Here is an 8,449-nt window from a genome sequence, read left to right on the forward strand (position 1 = left end):
ACACAATGTCCATTTTTCCTAAAAACTTTACAGGCTATAAGTCATGAAAATTTTCTTATATCTTAAGTGGTTGTAAAAGGTTAGCACTTAGCAGTTGGTTATATCTTTTTATGAAAGCAAAAGCAAGTGTCATATGGAACTTTCAAGTCTAAATGGCAGCGTAACCCGCAGTACTATAACATGTATAAACTTCAACATTCTCATGTCTATGAGGTAAGAACATACAATTACCGTCAAAGATCACCTCATATGGTCTTACAAAATGATTGACCCATATGACCACAAATTCCTAGATTGAGCTTTCAGTAGCAAATCATGCCAGGGTGGTCACGAGAGCTGTTACCAGGCCATTGTGTCCCATCCGGCATGACCCAACCTTCATCAGGTGTCTTCTGAGCCTTGGAAACCAAAGCATTTATCCTCACATTCTACTCTTCATAATATATGTGCGTGAAACACAATGCTTATTTACACAACCAAGACCAAAACACAAGCTATCAAAATAAGGCGTAGTCATACTATGCAATAGAAATATACCTTCAGACCTACGCTCCTTGATGAAAGACGGGTGTATTTTGTCCTTCAAGTAGTCAATCTTCTTCGAGAAGTAGAACTCAGGGGTTCGTGACTCAATGGCATACATCTTGCAAAATGGAACCCTTCTCCTTGCAAATTCCGCAGTTTTAGCAAGTGATTCAAACGTGATCATAGAAGCTCCATCGTCAGAGACGTAGCACGAAACCTTCTCAACAGGATAGTCCACCGCAAGAATGGATAGCACAGTGTTTGCAGTGATTAGCGGAGGCTCTTTCAACGGATCCACTGTACTGGCAAAGAAATCCACAGGTGCTAACCCAAAATCTTCTCCAGCTCCATATGTGGAACAAGCCTGGACTATGAAGTCGCTGGATACAGATACTTAATAATGTATAAACAGCTTTAGCGGTACTACTACTAAGCATACCGTGCGATCAGTCTATCAACAGAAGTCTCCCAATTGACAGATTACCACTTGGGAAGTTGATCCAATATCCAGGAGAAACCGAACCAGATCTCACATATGACTGAAGGAGCCGTGCTCCGGTGCTCCCCCCTAAAGGACGTTGAAGTGTCATAGGTGATTTTTTTTCCTATGTTGGGTCCACCGAAACCCACATATATCTAGCCAGTATACCCGTCTATATTGATACGGTATGTGCACCTCACGTAAGAAAAAAATGAGGTTACGTGACTACTTAATGATCTCACCCGCCTAAGTACCGCTCCACGTCATACAAAAAATGAGGTACAACACAACGCGGGCCATACGAGCCTATACAGGGTTGTACGGACGGTGGACCTACACTAAAATTACGATTGTGCCCCCGCTTACAAACAGGTATAGAAAAATCTCCATCATCGTTGTGTTTAACGCGCCTAGAATTTTTCCAGGGGAGGAGCACCGGAGCAGAAGTGATGACTGAAGTCAACCAGAGACGGAAGGTGCTGTCGACATGATTGGTGATACGTAGTGAAAGAAGAGCCCGAGAACTACCATCCGCATAATAATGACTGCCATGTAAGGTGTGAGCTTGTTCTTCAAAATAGGGATGATTTTGGAAGTGGCTCGTACGCATCTGTCAAACTGCAAAATTGTTTGGTACTTACACATAGTTAAAGTACATAATATGAGTTGAGAAGAAAAGGAGGTGCTTATGCATAGTTAAAGTACTTGATATGCTGTCAGTGTGGCATCCAGGAACGAAACCACCATGTCTTAAAACAAAAAATAAAATGGATGGTTTAATTAACCCGATAACTCTAGCCACCGTTGCCAAACACCACTGCATTGCCGTTAGCACCATGAGTCATGCTATAAATCTAAGGAACCAACAATCTGCTTTCCTCACAAGGAGTTCCACGTTTGAGAATCTCAGTGTAGTTGCTGGTCCCTGGAAAGCCATATTCTTCGAGTCAATCTCTCCTACATCAGATTTAAGGAAAAAAGAATAAATACTCATGCGTCCATAGGAGCATCTATAAAATACCAACTTGTCAGGTATGATTCGATGGAGATATGACATAAAAGAAGATCATTCTACTTTGAAAATGTCTAGTGTCCATGAAAAATTAAGCCAAATATCTATTTGAAAAAGGAAAAGTAAGATAAATCTCCAGCATTAAAAAAACTGTTAGCGATCATCCTTGGAACGCTGCTATAAAAATAGTTGCAAATATGTTAAACACAGAATAGATTTGAGGCGTTGGATTAGGCCGTGTTAATGGATACAATTTGTTGGATGGAGCCCTCTGGCTCTTTTAATAGTAGTGGTGACGATATAGAGCTCCATATCTTTTGGCAAACTGAAACTTCACCACGAAAACTGAATTAAAAATGACAAGGATAAGAAAATGCAAGTATCCATAAATTATGTGCAATCTGATGAAATGCAGAAAAACAATGAATAAGCTTCATCGTAAATTACTTTTTTCAGCTGCATAACTAATCTAAATCATTATATAGGCTCACCGACATTGGTGTTCACAAGCCCACCGCATCTCATTTACCAAGAGAGAATTGACACAGATATCTAGAAGTGCATAGCTCGCGAGCTTTCCATGTATCCAAGACTGTTCGTGAAAGCAAAGAAACCAAATTCTGCTCACAATGTGCGTGCTAGAATAATTAAAATTTACAAGCCGTGTAAATCATTCTGTAACTTCAGAAACCTTCCAAGGTTTGGTGACATATCATGTGATAACAAGACTCACAAAGCCAAGATGAATTGGTACACGACTATGTTTAATTACCTGCTAACCTGATGCTTGACTTCTGGATTCTTAGCACTGAACCCACCCTTGGTTCTACAATAACTCAAGAGAATTAGTCATGTTAATCATTCTATCAATTTAGTAATCTTCCTAGTTCTGGTGACATGTCAATGTAACACACTCAGGTTTTCATACCTGTATGGAAAAAATGTAGTACTTGTCCCTATTTGCATAATCCTAAAGTTCAAGTCTTGTTCTTCCTCAATAAACCTAATCAAATTAAACCATCTGAAATACCCAACCTTTTTTTGCCAGAGTATTAAACTTCATTCTCCCTTCTTGTGAATGACCAACACTTTTTTATTCTAAATTTATCCATAGACAACCTTTTGGTATACTATATTAGAAAATTAGAAGAGAATGGCTTATTCAACCTCTAATTCGGGATGGTTTGCCACTGATCTATCCCTTAAAGCGGATGGATTCCACATGTGCTTTCCTTTAAACTTTATACAGTTCCCCTTTGAGGGATTATCCATTCTCGTTTTTGTTCAAATTTTCCTTTAGTTATCCCAGCCTAAAACAGAATAGTTGTACCATGGTGGATTAGATTTTACCCCAAAGTACAACAAAGTGGAATACACTGTTCAGTAAGAAGAAAATAGAAAGCATGAGCTATGATTTAAAAAAAATAAACTGCATTGAATATTAGCAGTACAGGAAACTGCATTAGAACGGTTTTAGAAATCATGTCGCCCTCAAACTTCCCTGATAATTCCTTTCCGCTGACCAGGCTTGAAGTGGTGGTATTAGAAAACATATGTGCATTGTTTCTTGTGACTACATATGGTCCAGAAATCTGCAATCTCTGCTACGTGAGAAGGCTATTACAGAAACCCCGGGTACCTTCTTCGGCAGGTCCATTGGAGATGCCTATGTCAGTAGCTCCCGAGATTTGCTTGAATCGAAGAATCAGGGAAAATCTCCATCTTTACAATCTGCACATGATTTCTTTAATTCAACCAATAATATTTATAAAGGAATGATATATTGTACAGGGATAATGGTAATTTGGGCTGGTTCATCTGACGGATCAGGTACCAGTTAACTGCTCTCGTAGCAATCCGCAAAAACTACTTCACGATCACGTCCCTGGACATGATCTCGGGATACTGGCGTAATTCGACATGTGCCGCTTAAGGTCTTACCAGATGCCGAATTCCAGTCATGTTTTATCGGGTACCTAACGCGTCCGTTAGGATTTTTCTTCGTATCTGTTGATACGGAAAAAAGTAGCAAAGCGCCATCAGAGGCGGTGCCACGCCGCACATGACGGATCCCGAGGACTTACCTTCGCAGAGTTTTGCGGCATTCAGAAATCACTTTGCGACTGAGGCGCTCTGAGAATATATTGTCGAGTGCTTTTTCCGGCTGCTGGAGTAGCACATTTGCTCGAGTCAACGGATGACTTATATTGTTTTTAATTTAACCTCCCGATGAGAGTATATGAAGAGTTATTTTTGATAACTCGGAATATGCTCACCAGTACTTATATAAATTTCATCGGGCACGCGAACAGCGTTCCCGATGGGAGTAGCCTCCGAGGCTACAACCAAGTGCTTGTACTTGGTTGTAGGCTCACCTTTTTAGCATCTTTGCCGCTATATTGTCATGTTTCATGCTCCCTCTCATATTTATCGGGTGCGCGAACAGCGCTCCCGATGGGAGTAGCCCCCGAGGCTACAGTCGAGTATTTATACTTGGCTGTAGGCTCCACTTTGTCTTTGTCGCAACATTTGAAAACATCATCCTCTGAATCATCTCCTCCCGAAACTTCTTTATAAAGTAGCCCCCGAGCATTTGATAAAAAACTTGTATTTGATCAAAGGCTCTCGAGATTATCAGTAGTCTTTTACTGTCGCCAATTTTCATAACATCACAGCCGAGATTTTTCATTTGGTAAGGTGACATCAGTGCTGACGATAGCCACGACCACTGTATCGGGAAGACGCGATTACTGTCCTTTCACTGACCCGCGGGCCCAAAATCCATGACACGTTGACACGTTACGCTAGTGGGGGACACACGCCCTCCACTTTTTCTGGCACGCGCGCTGTAGCGCCTGATCAGTTCCATCATAGTAAAAATACTGGTTTACCCCTTGGGCCACGTGTAAATCATCAAGTCCATTCGTAGATCATCCAATGGTGCGACGTTTTGACTGAACCCGCTATAAATAGCCATCGTCTTCCTCCGTCAATCCCCTTCGCTGCACCGTACTCAAATCTTCTCTGCCAAAATCCCCTTTGCAACCACACAAGCTCCAGCGTCCACGCATTCCACTGCTTCCTCTACGCCGTCGTTGATGCCACCGCGGCCAAGACTTACGAGGCACAGCACTCCCGAAACAACAATGGCGGCGCAAGATCTGGGAAACACGGAGTGGGAGAGATCCAAGATCTCCGCGCAGGATATCAACCTTCTGAAGAAACTGGGGCTGAGCAAGAAGAAGGATGCGATGCGCTTCCCCAGCGAGGAGAGCTACCCGACGCCTCCCATTGGATATCGGGTTAGCTTTGTTGACCATCTCATCCGCGGCCTTTCTGCGTCCATCCACGATTTTCTTCGTGGATTGTTGTTCGTGTATGGGCTGCAGCTTCATCACCTTACTCCCAATTCCATCCTTCATGTTTCTATTTTTATTACCCTTTGCGAGTGCTTCCTTGGAGTCCGTCCCAATTGGGCTCTGTGGAAGCGCATCTTCATCCTCCGCCGCAATGGCTCCCCCAACATTGCCTATAATATAGGCGGTGTTGTTATTTGCGTCCGCCCTGATGTCGAGTATTTTGACGTCAAATTCCCCGACTCCGTCCAAGGGTGGCGCAAAAGATGGTTGTATATCCGCGAGGAAAGCGCCGACCCGGTGGAACACAACATTCCCCCTTTTAACGGCAACGAAAAAATCCTCCGCCGCTGCTCCTAGGATGCAGAAGCTTCCGACGAAGAAAAGTCGACGACAGAGGCGCTGATGACACGCATCCACGAGCTCCAGAATACCCGTGGCCAAGAGTTGTCGGGTATCCAGATTACGACATACTTCCTTAGGATTAGGGTGCAGCCTCTGCAGGCTCGCAAAAACCCCCTTTGGATGTATGCTGGCGACAAAGATGTGGATCGCCCGTTGATAGATCTATCGGTCAAGGACTTAGAAAAACTTGTGCGAAAAATCTCTTCGCTCAGGAAGAAAGACACCATCCCGACATCTTGCCGCATGGTACCGTATAGCGGTGATACGGCCCAAACGTATCTATAATTTCTTATGTTCCATGCTACTTTTATGATGATACTCACATGTTTTATACACATTATATGTCATTATTATGCATTTTCCGGCACTAACCTATTGACGAGATGCCGAAGAGCTAGTTGCTGTTTTCTGCTGTTTTTGGTTTCAGAAATCCTAGTAAGGAAATATTCTCGGAATTGGACGAAATCAACGCCCAGGGTCCTATTTTTCCACGAAGCTTCTAGATGTCCGAAGAGGAAACGAAGTGGGGCCACGAGGTGGCGACACACTAGGGCGGCGCGGCCCAAGCCCTGGCCGCGCCGGCCCATCGTGTGGGCCCTCGTGACGCCCCTTGACCTGCCCTTCCGCCTACTTAAAGCCTTCGTCGCGAAACCCCCGCACCGAGAGCCACGATACGGAAAACCTTACGCAGATGCCGCCGCCGCCAATCCCATCTCTGGGGATTCAGGAGATCGCCTCCGGCACCCTCGCCGGAGAGGGGAATCATCTCCCGGAGGTCTCTTCATCGCCATGATCGCCTCCGGATCGATGTGTGAGTAGTCCACCCCTGGGTCCATAGCAGTAGCTAGATGGTTGTCTTCTCCTCATTGTGCTATCATGTTAGATCTTGTGAGCTGCCTATCATGATCAAGATCATCTATTTGTAATGCTACATGTTGTGTTTGTTGGGATCCGATGAATATTGAATACTATGTCAAGTTGATTATCAATCTATCATATATGTTATTTATGTTCTTGCATGCTCTCCGTTGCTAGTAGAGGCTCTGTCCAAGTTGATACTTGTGACTCCAAGAGGGAGTATTTATGCTCGATAGTGGGTTCATGCCTCCATTAAATGCGGGACGATGACAGTGAAAGTTCTAAGGTTTTGGATGTGTCGTTGCCACTAGGGATAAAACATCGATGCTTTGTCTAAGGATATTTGTGTTGATTACATTACGCACCATACTTAATGCAATTGTCCGTTGTTTGCAACTTAATACCGGAGGGGGTTCGGATGATAACTCCGAAGGTGGACTTTTTAGGCATAGATGCATGCTCGGATAGCGGTCTATGTACTTTGTCGTAATGCCCCGATTAAATCTCATAGTACTCATCATGATATATGTATGTGCATTGTTATGCCTTCTTTATTTGTCAATTGCCCAACCGTAATTTGTTCACCCAACATTTGTTTATCTTATGGGAGAGACACCACTAGTGAACTGTGGACCCCGGTCCTATTCTTTACATCTGAAATACAATCTACTGCAATTGTTCTTTACTGTTCTTCACAAACAATCATCATCATCCACACTATACATCTAATCCTTTGTTTACAGCAAGCCGGTAAGATTGACAATCTCACTGTTACGTTGGGGCAAAGTATTTTGATTGTGTTGTGCAGGTTCCACGTTGGTGCCGGAATCCCTGGTGCTGCGCCGCACTACACTCCGTCACCAACAACCTTCACGTGCTTCTTGACTCCTACTGGTTCGACAACCTTGGTTTCTTACTGAGGGAAACTTGCTGCTGTACGCATCACACCTTCCACTTGGGGTTCCCAACGGGCGTGTGCTTTACGCGTATCAAGCTAAATTTCTGGCGTCGTTGCCGGGGAGATCAAGACACGCTGCAAGGGGAGTCTCCCACTTCCAATCTCTTTACTTTGTTTTTGTCTTGCTTTGTTTTACTTTATTTACTGCTTTGTTTGCTCTTATATCAAAAACACAAAAAATTAGTTGCTAGTTTTACTTTATTTACTGTCTTGCTCTCCATATCGAAAACACAAAAAAAAATTAGTTACTTGCATTTACTTTATCTAGTCTGCTTTATTTACTACTGCTAAAATGGGTACTCCTGAAAATACTAAGTTGTGTGACTTCACTAGCACAAATAATAATGATTTCGTATGCACACCTATTGCTCCACCTGCTACTACAGCAGAATTCTTTGAAATTAAACCTGCTTTACTGAATCTTGTTATGAGAGAGCAATTTTGTGGTGTTAGTTCTGATGATGCTGCTGCCCATCTTAATAATTTTGTTGAACTATGTGAAATGCAAAAGTATAAGGATGTGGATGGTGACATTATAAAATTGAAATTGTTTCCTTTCTCCTTAAGAGGAAGAGCTAAAGATTGGTTGCTATCTCTGCCTAGAAATAGTATTGATTCTTGGACTAAATGCAAGGATGCTTTTATTGGTAGATATTATCCTCCCGCTAAAATTATATCTTTGAGAAGTAGCATAATGAATTTCAAGCAATGAGATAATGAACATGTTGCTCAAGCATGGGAGAGAATGAAATCTTTGGTAAAGAATTGCCCAACCCATGGACTAACTACTTGGATGATCATCCAAACCTTTTATGCAGGACTGAATTTTTCTTCGCGGAACCTATTGGATTCAG

The 8,449-nt window shown here is 42.9% G+C and overlaps 1 pseudogene; it reads right to left on the reverse strand.

The window, feature by feature from the left end:
• Nucleotides 1–302: 302 nt before the first annotated feature.
• LOC124697675 lies at nt 303–1,985 on the reverse strand (annotated as a pseudogene).
• Nucleotides 1,986–8,449: the final 6,464 nt, after the last annotated feature.

Source organism: Lolium rigidum, chromosome 3 (assembly GCF_022539505.1).
Source record: "Lolium rigidum isolate FL_2022 chromosome 3, APGP_CSIRO_Lrig_0.1, whole genome shotgun sequence".
NCBI lineage: Eukaryota > Viridiplantae > Streptophyta > Magnoliopsida > Poales > Poaceae > Lolium > Lolium rigidum.